This window comes from Pelodiscus sinensis, chromosome 5, assembly GCF_049634645.1.
Source record: "Pelodiscus sinensis isolate JC-2024 chromosome 5, ASM4963464v1, whole genome shotgun sequence".
Classification (NCBI taxonomy): domain Eukaryota; kingdom Metazoa; phylum Chordata; order Testudines; family Trionychidae; genus Pelodiscus; species Pelodiscus sinensis.
In genome coordinates this window covers 64,565,280-64,578,562 of record NC_134715.1, presented here as the reverse complement: position 1 = coordinate 64,578,562, position 13,283 = coordinate 64,565,280, and the positions used below count along the sequence as shown (strand labels likewise).

The 13,283-nt window shown below is 40.3% G+C and overlaps 1 protein-coding gene across 1 annotated transcript in view; it reads left to right on the top strand.

Annotated features, from left to right (window-relative positions):
- SPOCK3 (SPARC (osteonectin), cwcv and kazal like domains proteoglycan 3) overlaps positions 1–13,283 on the top strand; it is a 360,390-nt gene that overhangs the window by 18,699 nt on the left and 328,408 nt on the right. The gene's annotated exons all lie outside the window — the stretch shown is intronic.

Genomic DNA, 13,283 nt, shown 5'->3' with positions numbered 1-13,283 from the left:
AGGGTACACTGTTGACTTATATCCATCTTCTCATCCACTGTAACCCCCAGGTCCTTTTCTGCAGAACTATTACTTAGCTGGTTGGTCCCTAGCCTGTAACAATGCTTGGGATTCTTCCGTCCCAAGTGCAGGACTCTGCACTTAACCTTGTTGAACCTCATCAGATATCTTGTGGCCCAATCCTCCAATTTGTCTGAGTCACTCTGGACCCTATCTCTGCCCTCAATCATATCTACCTCTCCCTCCAGCTTATTGTCATCTGTGAATTTGCTGAGGGTGCAATCCATCCCCTCATCCAGGTCATTAATAAAGATATTGAGTAAAACCGGTCCTGGAACCAAACCTTGGGGCACTCAGCTAGAAACCGACCGCCATCATGACATCGACCCATTGATCACCACCCGCTGGGCCTGGCCTTCTAGCCATCTTTCTATCCATCTTACTGTCCATTTATCCAATCCACATTCCCTTAACTTGTTGGCAAGAATATTGTGGGAGACCGTATCAAAAGTCTTGCTAAAGTCAAGGTATATCACATCCACCGACTTTCCCACATCCCCAGAACCAGTTACCTCATCATAGAAGCTAATCAGATTGGTCAGGCACGACTTTCCCTTTGTGAATCCATGCTGACTATTCCTAATCACTTTCCTCTCTTCCAAGAGCCTCAAAATGGATTCCTTAAGAATCCCTTCCATGATTTTTCCAGGAACCGAGGTAAGACTGACCGGCCGATTAGTTCATTGGATCGTTCTTCTTCCCTTTTTTGAAGATGGGCACTACATTTGCCTTTTTCCAGTCATCGGGGACTTCTCCTGACCTCCACAACTTTTCAAAGATAATGGCCAAAGGGTCCTCAATGACATTTGCCAACTCCCTCAGTACCCTCGGACTCATTACGTCCGGACCCATAGATTTGTGTACGTTTAGGTTTTCTAAATAGTTCCTAATCTGTTCTTTACCCACCCAGGGCTGTCCATCTTCAGCCCATCTTGCGTCACTTAGAGCATTAGTCCGGGAGCCCATCTTGTCTGTGAATACAGAGGCAAAGAAAGCATTGAGTACTTCAGCTTTCCCCACATCATCTGTCACTAGGTTATCTCCTTCATCCAGTAGATGCCCACACCCTCTCTAATCAACTTCTTTTTGTTAACATGCCTGTAGAAACTTTTCTCTGATCTAGTAATATCCGTGCTCTTTCCAGACCACAGATGTTGCCAGATGAGAGCCTCAGATTTTAGAGGTGCAACCTATAGTAATTTATATATTGTATTTCTTATCTAGTGTGTCCTTTACCCATCAGACTTTCTTGAATGTTTGTCTGTTTCTGTCACTTGGAAAACCTGGATGTACACATTAGAACTTATTTTTCTGTTTTCAGATGAATTAACTTGCATATGATTTTTAGCTATTGCCAATTTAAGATCTAATTATGTAAGGGGTTAGGTTTTGTGGTATTTTCTTAGTCATAATAGTGTTTTAGTTTCTTTTTCCAGAGTAGTGCACTGGTGACAATTAAGGATTCATAATTGCATTGCACAAAATCGAAAAGATGTCAATGTTCATCATCTCTATGTTCTTATGCACTTATTCATTTTAGCTCAACTGTTAAACCAAAAATAAATAAATAGCTACGTTTTTTTAGAAATAATAACTGGTCGCTCAGTTGATTTAATTTAGATACTTTACCCATGCAACTTGCTCATTGGACCAAGAACCTTGCCCAAAGCAGTCAAGCATGGAACAAGGAACAAAAGACATTGTGACTTACTGTTTTATGCTTGGCAGCTGTCAAGAGAAATGCATGACTGCAAAATATACTTTCCATATTGCTGAATTGTGTTAACATCAGTGTGGTGGGGTCTGGGCACACTTATTATGAATTGGTAAATGTTCTATTGGGATAGCAATAGGAAAATCTTCTTCTTTTTTTTTTTTTTTTTTAATAAACCTGATTCTCTAAGACTCTAGAGCAATTGCTTGTATATGAAGCAAAGATTCACTGAAACTAAAGATGAAAGATTAACTTTTTCTGACTTTAATGTGCCTATTTATATCACTTTCAGCCAGACTTATTTATTTTGCAGTGTTCTGTACTGGTCCTGCTGAAGTCAGTAGGAATCTTTGCATTGCATTGGGAGTGGAATCAGAATCTTCATGGTTTTGGTCTACTTGTGGAAAAACCTGTATTTGAACAGAAAAGTATTTTGCACAACATTTCTGTGTATTTGTGTGTACACTGTGAAAAGGAAGAAAAGCCAAACCAGAACTTTAAGAACAAAATTGAGGTGGTTCTTTCCCCTGTCCCTCAGGGGTTCCATAGGGAATGTTTAATGGCTTCTCTTTTTATAAATATATATTAGAAGCTGTCTGTCTGCTGTAGTTGCTTGCTCTACAATAGTTATTTTTTCTTTAGTATCAATTTGTGTTTATGAATTTTTTATTTTTTCATAAAAGTAGTTTCTGCAAAATCAGCATTTTGCTGAGGAGGATGTCAGCTTTTGCTACTCTTATTTTATTTTCATTAATCAGAAGTTAATCCATAAACATTTTAAGTTGACAATCAAAACCCTTTCTTTTTTTCCCTAACTTAATTGAAAATAGGTTTGTTCATCATTTGCATCTGCAGGACTCCCTGTCTTGTGTCACGGGAATTAAAACTGGTCCCCTGTGGATGGGACTTTTTGACTGGACTTAATATCCTATGGTGCATTGTAGGTTTGCCTCTTATTAAGTCCAGCCCCATGGGTCAACATGGGAGATGTGATCTGCCAATTCAGTGAAAATTCACAAGCAAAATTACAGCTACTTTCACGTGATGTACAAAGTATGCAACTTACTGCTGCATGAGCCACTTGAGGCCAAAAGTTTAGCATGATTTAAAAAAAGTTTATCTAAATGAATATCCACAGTGAGCACACAAGAGATTAAATTATCTATTACAGAACTCCTGTTGGTTATTAACCACTGGGGATTAGGGGAAGACCTAATATTGAAGGTCTTTTGGTGGGTTTCTTGCACATTCCTTACATGACACTGACTGTTGTTAGTCAGGGTACTGGATTAGGTGGATTACCCAGTGTGGGAATTCATGTTTTGTAATTTTGGTATAGATAAAGTATCAGGATGCAGTGCCACACTTTGATTTGAACGTTATTATATAGATAGGGATGAGGGGCTGTGCTCCCAGCCCCTGACTACAGGGCTCCACTGCTGCCTTGCATTTGCCCTCCCCCTGCACCCTCCCATCTATGCTGGCTCCTCTAGTGCCACCAGAGCAGAGCCCCGCAGCCAGTGGCAGCAGACGGACCGGCAGTGACCCCCTAGTTTGGTACCGATCGGGTCCTAAGGGTGCTGGATCATGGAGGTTCATTTTGTGTTAATAGCAGCCAACTTTAGATTGAAATAAGTGCACATTTTTCTCCTTTAAGTTTCTGTCCACTATAATCTTTATAAAAAAAAAAGAATTCTGCCAGACAAAACCCCGCATCATATTGTAGAAATATTTAGAAGTTTTTATTTTATCTAATTTTACACTGTTTTGATTTCACTTTCACTCTTAAAAAAGATTTGGTATGTCTAGGGCTAAAAAATGCAGAACAATGAGATGTACCCATACATGCTAGTAAGGATCTCAAGGCATTTTGCAGCATTAGTTACTCTTCGGATTTGTCCCTCTTTTTTTTTTCCCCTCACTCCCATCCCTCCCCTTCTCCCCCGCCTCATTGGCACACCAATTTTCATGTCACACAGTGCTTAGATTAACATTTTATATATCTTGTTCTATGGCCAAATCTTGTCATCTCTTACAAAAATAAAACCTCGCAAGGAAGTGTGACTAAGTCTACGTAGCTCAGAGTTCTATCATTGGATGCCACTTGAGCTTCATTCTGATTATTGGTGTCTCATCAAAGCCCACTAAGTTCTCACATAAAACGGTGATGTAAGCAATAGTTTAAAATATCTTGATAGAACCCCTCTGGGGATGGTGTATGTGGGTTAAGTTGAATTACCTGTGTAACATCTAGGCTATAAATGCTGAGATATAATGGACTATATTCTCATCTGTAACTTACTTTAGATTCAGCATGCAGTTCCCTTGACTCCAGTGATGTTGCATAAGTGTAAAATCACAGGCAATAGTTATCTGAATCTGGCCTAATGTCTAACTGTGTGAAAATAATTTGACAGTTACTTTTTGTGTTCTTGATGTTGGAGTGGAAACTCTATCCTAGTTAACATTATTACAGATTTCAGTTTAAAATCTTTATTTTAAATCTCACTGAAATGACAACATATAGAATGAAACATTTAGAGTGGTGGTTTACTTTTGCACAGTAGATTGATTCCAAAAATTGATATAGAGAATGGGGTGTGTGTGTGTTAGTTTGACTACACACATGCCCCCTTCCCTCTTGCTGCCTCTGTATCAGAGGTGACAAGGGGGAAGGGGTGGAGAGTGGAAGCCAGTACCCGTGAGGAGCTAGCTTTAAGCACTGGGTCTGCCACCTCCCACCCCACGCTGCTGCCTCTGATGGAGGGTGGGAGGCAGGCTGGAGCCAATATGCACGGCTTTTGGCTCAGTGCGTATGCTGACTATGTGGACCTGCCTGCCCCTTCCCCCTCGCTGCCTCCTGGGGGGAACTGGCTTAAAAGTTCCACGGTGCTGCCTGCCAGCACTTTGCGCCGCCCCCCCCCTCGCCACCCCCTGCTGCTGCCTTTATCAGAGCCAGCAGTGCTCGGAGTGGGGGGGTGCAAAGCTGCTTCTGTCCATGGCGACCCAGGGCTTGGACCCCCTGTGGGCAGGGCTGCTGCCACCCTGCACCCAGGGACTATCGAATAGTCATGTAACTGATAAGATTTTGTGTGGTTACATGACGATTCAATTTCACTATATCTGACATTCCTAATAGAGAATAATAGGTTAATGGTAAAAAGATTTTTTTTTTCCATTTAGATTTCACTGTCACTGTAGTCTCCTCCTGTCCTCTCACCAAGAAATCAGACACCACAATGTTTCAGTGGTCTTCACTGTTCTTCATCGAGTGTCCATTCCAACAATATTAATGCACAGGTGGTGGTAGTATTTTTTTCCTATATTCCTTTCATACATTCTATGTGCAATATGAAAACCATCGCTGCTGCTTTTCCAGTGGGGGAAAATGATTAAGACTCCCAGAGGTATTCGGCAGGATAAAGTTCCCTGAATGGAGAAGTGGAGAGCTGGAATGAGATGAGGTGTAGCACTAGGCATGTTACTCAGGTGCAGCAGTTGCATTGAGTATCTTTCTTTACATTCTCATTCTTGGAGTGCTCCAGGATGCTAGCATCATTTAGACCACTTGAGAGGCTGTTTGCATTATGCCAGGACCTCTGTTGTGCCCTGCCCCTTATGTTCATGTATGGTCCCATCACAATAGTATCTGAGCAATTCAGGTGTCTTTATCCTCACAACACTTCTGGCAGGTAAATGCACAGAGGCAAGGTGTGTTTCTCCGGGTCACACACAGAATTGAATATAGGTGTGTCAAGTCTTCGGCTGGTGCTCTATCAAAAATGGCTTTGTAGACTAATCACAAAATGTCTTACTGTCATTTATTCAAGGCAGAAAAATGCATGGAAACTGGCAAGGTTTTGTATTATATTCATGTGTGATGAAGCAGAGATACATATTGCTGTTTAAAGGAAATTAGTCTTCTGACATTATATGGTGCACATTAAGGTTGAAAGATACTTGTAAGTCTTACTTCAGAATACAGTACTTAATTTCATTTTTTAAGTGTGTTGGTTTGGAGAATGTCTTGATTCAAACTTAACTCTCACTAAATGTGGCTTGAGTGTGTCATAAACATATAAAAATAGAGATATGGTAGTGACCTGACCCTCGCGTTATAGTGTAGTTTGGCGTTTTCCTTTTATAAAATACTTTAGTGGTAAGAGCTATGCTACATTTATGACTTTCAGCAGGATTTGGAAATTGGGTATTGGAGTAGTCCCAGGGTCAGTGCCATTTGCAATCCCAATGGAAAAATGTGTTCTTGTCTGGTCAGGACTGACATAGAGGGACGATTTTACTGAATAAACTAAGCATTCTGTCTGTGATATAACTTAACCTGCTGAGGATTAGCTTTAAATTGTATTGGGGACAGCTCGCAGAATCAATGAGTTTGTAAGTGGCTTCCTGGTTTTCTTCCCATCTCTCCTGTGCCAAGCAGACTTCTGGAACAGTACAATCTGCAGTTGATATTAGCATTCAAAGAAAAACCAAATGGTTATAAAAAGCCACTTAGAATAAGGGTATTTAATCTTAGTCTTTTTTAATTAAAAAAATAAATATTTTATGTTTAAATCTTTGCTTGAAAGAAATAGATAATACAAGTATGGGGGGGAAAACAGATTTTCAATTTTGGTGGAATACTGTACTTTGCTGTCTCTCTCAAATGGTTTAATTTTCCATCTGTCAATGTTTGTTAAAGTTCCTTCTTCCTTTCTTATTTCTGTTTTACTTACCCATATTAATTAAGTTTATGCTTCAGGGAATGGGCTTGGAGTAACGTGGGGCCTTTTATAAACAATTTTATGCAGTCTTCTGTTTGCATAGGAAAAACAGTATATTGGTTCATACGTCTTTAGTGTTCTCTTCCATATGTACAAATTTCAAGAGCATATTCACCCAGAGGCGTAGTGGGGCCTAGAATTCCTGTCTCATAGATGTTTACCCACTCTATTTGTTCAGAAAAATGAAAGTTCATATAACTTTTTAAAAACTGTTCCAGTTGCTTGATTCCAGTTGCTGTATATATTGGGAAGCAATGAATATGTTGATTTATGTAGATATTGAGTTGGTTTTCATTACATTGATGTATTTAAATATTTGAAGTGACTTTTTTTTCCCCTCTTTCCCACCTTTTCTGTCCCATATTTTATGTAGCTTTTAATATCTAAGGAAATGGGTTGTGGTTAAAATTTTCCTGTGGGGGAAGGAAAGTGATGGACCTCTCCATGCCTTATGAAATGGACTCATGGACGCAAATATTCATAATTCAAAGATACTTTGGACAAACTGCTTCATGTAACCTATCAATATTAATTTCTTAATCTGCTAGGTCTGTAATCTTCTTTTGATGTATGTGTCATTCTTGTGCATAAAGTTACATACATGGAGAACGGAATGGTTTTAAATGTGCAAATGAAAGCATCAAGGATGTTCCCCTCAGTGTCTACATGACCAACTGTAAACAATCTGCTTTGTCCTCTAAAGGTACGTCTAGACTACAGGCTTTTGTCGACTGAAGTTTTGTCGACAGATATTGTCGACACAGCTTCTGTCGACAAAGAGCGTCTAGACTACATTCAGTTCTGTCGACAAAGCAAGCTGCTTTGTCGACATGGCAGTGTAGACGCAAAGGACAGTTTAGATGCAATAACGCCTTCTGTCGCCAAAAGGCGTTATTCCTCGTAAAATGAGGTTTACCAGCGTTGACAAAACTGCTGAGTTCTGTCGATGTTATGTCAACAGAACTCAGCGGTAGTGTAGACGCAGGTTTAGTTTTGCTGACAAAAGTCCACTTTTGTTGACAAAACCCTGTAGTGTAGACACACCCTAAATCTTAGCAGTGGTTGGTCTGAGGAAGTCACATTTCCACCCCAACGGATAGGAATTGATCAAGCAATGGAAAGGTGGAATGTAAAAACAGAATTCCTGCCTGAAGTGGAATCTTTAAAACAATAGGAAACTAGTAGGTCTTTGGCTGTCTGGTGTAGCACAACCAGGGGAATGAGCCAAAGACCCCAGGGAAAAGGAACATTCCTGATTTGAAGGGTTAGCTGGAAAAGGAACAGTTTTAGGATGAGGTTTTTTTGTAATAAGCTTGTACTGAGGTTTGTGTTAGAATTAGCAATGTGTTTTTTGTTTTTAAACTTGTAGAGTAAAGTAGATTACCTGTTCTTATTGCCATTTAATAAGTAAGAACAGGAAGAGCAAAGTAGATCAAGGGGTGGGATAGCTCAGTGGTTTGAGCGTTTGTCTACTAAACCCAGTGTTGTGAGTTCAATCCTTGAGGGGGCCATTTAGGAATCTGGGGCAAATCTGTCAGGGAGGGTACATGGCCCTACTGTGAGGGCAGGAGACTGGACTTGATCTCTCAATGTAGGTATAAAGCCTACTGATTTGTATTTAATACAATCACTTATTTACTATCAAGCCTAGTGTAAATAATTGTTACATAGGGGTGCAACCAGTTTGTGCATTCCCCCTTTCATTGTGACAGGGGGTTGCCTAAATTCATTGGGGGTTCTGGACCCATTTGGAGAGTGGTATCCCAGGAAGCTGGGCCCTAACCTGCATTTTCCTTTGACTGGAACAGTTGTATCTGTACTGCTTCTTAGGGTGGGTGAGGGGGGACAGTAGTAATCTTAGCTCTGTGCCTTGGCTAGGGTTAGACCAGGGAGCTGTCCCAGCAGTACAGAGTGGTAAGAAGCCCCAGAGAGCAGGAAAGTGGATGGCTGTGGCCTTGTCAGCACCCTTGGAAGCACCCCTAAAGGGTCTTCTGTAACCGCACCCTGTCACAGAAGGGATCTATTCTTTTGATCTCTCATGCAAATTTCCTTTATGAAATGTATTGGTAGATGTAGTGTAAAGTGAATCGTGTGTTTAGAGCTCAGCACAGATACAAAATTTGTATCTGTAGTCACAAAAATGAGCCAAGGGATATCACTTGGATATCCTTGCATGTGGTTACGTGCAGATATCTGTGAACTTGCAGGAGTCTACCATATTATACTGGGATTTTTGGTTGAGAGTTTTGGCTACTGTAGTGCAGGGAACCAGGGTTTGCGGCTGACAGATGTGAGCACCCTATCTCAAGTCCAGTAAATCATTTAAACCTTCTAGGTAACTAAACTTGTGAACAGTCCCCATTGAAATCAATTGTTGAGCCTTACATGTGGAAATCTCCCTTAGTAACATGATCTTCCCAGCTTGTCAGTCCTATCCTCCAGTCTTCTGCAGTATATTCTAGTAATCCAAGGAGAGAAGCAATTTGTGATTTTTTTTTTGTTTGTTTTTTTTGGTTTTTTGTTTTTTGCTGTGGATGGCTGAACTAAATCGTTCTTGAGTGTAAAGAGTGGACAGTTGCAACCCTGTCTTTGAAATGGTACATTTGCAGGGTTGTTTTAAAAGCATATGGTACTGCTACAAGGAAATCCTTTGGACACTTAAGTACATAGTGAAAATTGCTGCTGTTGTTGGACAGTAAACCTAATTTGAGAACTAAGACTGCTTTATAGTAAAGGGAACTCAAACACTGTCCCGTTTAAGTTTATGGCGATATTAAGGCATTGTGGTAGTAATCCTAGAAAAAACTGTTTTTTTTGTTTGTTTTTTTTTTTAAATTCACTTCATCAGTTTAATTTTTGTTTCAGTCTACTGGAACTTACAGAAACACCTACTTATAACAAGGAATAGGAGACACGCTGAGTGGCTTTAAAAACTTTAAATGCAACCAGTGGCTACAACGGTTGGGTTTTTAAAATTTTTTTTAATTACAGTTCAGTGCAGTAGTCAAAGGAGGAAAAAAATAATCTGACCTTTTTCAATACTTCATTTTATATCCACTATAGGCACATGATCTTTTTTCAAAGTTAGACAGCTAGGGATGTGTGTAGGTGTGTTGTGTTAGGTCTCAGATCCCCTTGAGACTGTCACCTAAAGAGCAGATGATACCACTGAACCTGCTGTCTGGGGCACTCCACCCTTCCCTGCTAAACCAGAACCTCTGGTTTACTCCAGCAAAGGCACAGAGGTAACAGCCCCCAGCAGAGAAATACAACACTGAGAACAGCTCAGTTCAGGGAAAGCTCAGTCACAAGCAATTGACATGGTACCTTGATGTACAGCCCCGATGGGAGCAAAACCTTGAATAAATTTCTTACACAGAGCAAGCTCAGTAACAATTATTTACACTTGTTTGATGATAAACAAAAGTGATTTATTAAGTTTAAAAATAGGATTTGTGTGGTTGCAAGTGTTAACAGACACATCAAAGTAAGTTACTAAGCTAAAATAAAAGACAACATGCCAGCTACGCCTAATACACTAAAGTTGTTACAAATCATAATTTGTCACTCTACATCTTAGTTCAGGTATAGTACTTCTCGGGTCAAAGCTGATGACTTTTCTATCCTGGCTCCAGAAGCTTCTTTCTATACTTGTCCTTGAGTTCTTCTGTTTCCAGGTGTTTTCATGTCATTTTTTGGAGTGGGAAGCATTTTTTGGAGTGGGGAGCAATCTGTGAAGTCAGCTGAAGGCTATTGTTGTTTGCTTCCCAATCCTTACAGAATTTCCATGGGGCAGGAAGTCTTTATTCAGTTCTCTCCACCCTGGTAAAAAGAACAAAATTTAAGATGGTTTCCAGCACCAGATGGCATGGTCACATGTCCTTGTATGACCAACCACAATCCTGGCTCACTGGAAAGAACAGACTCTTTCAAGATCGCTGTCTTGAGCACTGGGCCCATTAGGTCCCTTAAGTTCCACTGATAGTTTCAGTAGAAGACCTAGATTAATAAACAGATTTACAGTTTATATTTCCAACTTCAATTACAAGAATTAGGAGAACTGTGGCTGTCTGACATCTGTGTTCTTTTATTCAGCAGTTCCGAAATCTGGGTAGTTGGAGATAAAGATGTTAAAATGTGATTATCTAGCTAATGGTATAGTGGATAAGCACCACGCTGCAGAGCCTCAGTGGGGGTAGCTCCAGGAGCCGACTTGAGCCGGGACTGAAATGTCTTGGCTCATGCCCAATTCTGGAGCCACCCACGCTGCAGCTCTGCATTTTAAATGTAGTGATGCAGCTATCAGCATGAGCTGGGACTGCTCGGTCTCAGCTCGTGCTGAGTACTGCAGCCCCTGTTCACAGCGAGTAACCCTGTCCACTGTGAACAGGAGCTGATGCCTGAGCAATCCCTGCCTGCGGCCAGCCTGGCTGCCACGAACAGGGGTTGCTTGTCAGCAACAGCCCTGACTGGGGGCGGGGGGGCAGCTCCCTGTTGGGACCACTGTGGACACAGCATCCCCTATTTCCCCCCTCCCCGCCTCTGATAGAGGCAGCGGGGTGGGGGTGGGGGCAGGCAGCATCTTGGAGATGGTGCCGGGGAAACTGGCTTTTAAGCCACCTCCCCCAGCACCAGTTCCTGTCTCTCTTTCTCTCCCCCCCACTTTGCTGCCTCTCATACAGGCAGCGGAGGGCGGGGGAGCAGAGAGCATAGGGTGAGCATGGACTGCTTGAGTCTCTGCTCACCCTGTGCTCCCTGCAGCACTTCTGCTTTTGAAACATACGAGAGCCCTGCACGTATATTTCTGAAGTCTTTGTGTAGCACACTAGAATAATTGTTCACCTTTGTGAAAACTCACAACTTAGCAGTTTTGTTGAACTGAGTATTCTTTTCATGGTGATTTAAAATTTCACTGCATTCACAAATAGTAGACTGCAATATAGAAAAAATTAATCTTGTGTATTCATTTTGGGCTGAACTGTTTGTTAATTTGTTGCATCATCACATTACTTTTTTTGGGGGGGAGGGGTTCTTTTTTTTTTTCCACTTTGCTATGTGTACTTTGCATAACTAATAAGCTTTGTGATCTGACAAGTTCTTTAAATATAAAAAAATTGAAGTTTAAATTTAGTGCCTTTCATTGAACAGAAGTGTGTTTCTCTGACATTGGGATGGATAATAGTCATTATTAAACATGAAACTTGTATTTAATGTTTAATAGGCATACCTAGACAATGTAATTTCTCTAAGACATAATATGCTTTACAGTATTTAAAATGTAGATGCAATATGTAGTGTTTTGATTCAAGGGGAGAATGCAGTTCTTAAATATTAGACTCAAATGGGAAATGGAAATAATTTTAAAGCAGTAAGAAAACATGAATTCAGAGTTGTAGGCTATGTTTGATTCCAAAGATGGTCAAGCCAAAAAGACTATTATTATTATTATTTTAGTGTGGTAGAGAAACATGCTGTGTTGATGTAGTAGACATACTTCGAATGTACGAATATCATACTATTTATTATTACTTTCATCTTTAGCATGACTGAAACAATTTCTTTTAAGTTCTACTTTTTTATTTTTCTTTCAAAGGCATTTAGAATTTCTTTCTCAACCCAACCAAGCATATTATGTCAGCAACCAAAGAAAAATATTAATTGGATGCCAAGTTGTAAACTCATTTCAATAGGAGTAATGGTAATGTGCAGAACTTATACTGCTTAAGTCTTTGTTGGATTGGGATCTAAATTTAATGTAGAAAAAGTATGTAATGATATTAGTCATTTGGAACCTTATTGTTGGAAGAAACATCATGTTGATGCAATGAAAACATAACTCTGATACTACAGAAAATAAAACACTATGCTACTTTAGAAAGATTAATTGTATCCCGGGTATTTTTGACAAGTCAGTTTATATCTAAGCACAATACAAAGAGAAAATACTTAAGTTGTCAAACAGCAGGAAATTTAATCTCTGTAGTGACTTGAATCCATTTTTTTTAAGTATTACCAGTGCTGTTTATACAGCACCATTTTGATTTTTTTCTTCTAAATACATGAAGAAAACCGTTAAGCTTCCTATTACCATGTATCTGGGCCCTGCTGCCAAAATACAGAATTATTTCTGTTGTGCTGTATCCATGTACGCTTGAATGTTAACAGCAAATGAGCAAGTAAATCAGATGTTTGCACCTGCAAATGTCCAGAATCATAGAATCCTAGGGTTGGAAGAGACATCAGGAGATCATCTAGTCCAGCCCTCTGCCCAAAGCAGGAGTAATCCCAATTAAATCATCCCAGCCAGGGCTTTGTCAGGTTGAGACTTAATCCTCTAGGGATGGAGATCCCACCATCTTCCTAGGTAACCCATTCCAGTACTTCATCACCCTCCTAGTGAAATGGATATTAGGAAAAACTAACCTAGACCTCGCCCACAGTAACGTGAGACCATTGCTCCTTGTTCTGCCATCTCTCAGTACTGAGAACGGCCTCTCTCATCCTCTTTGGAACCTTCCATCAGGAAGTTGAAGGCTGCTACCAAAAGAGTCCAGGTAGACTCCTAAGTAATGACTTTTTGTGTTTATACGTTCCAACACCAGAGGGGACCTCTGACCTTTATAACACAGGTCATAGAACCCCCCCCCCCCCCCCAAATATTTCCTGGAGTACATCATCCTTAAAATCTATCCAGTGTTGAAATTGTTAAAATTGTCATTGATATA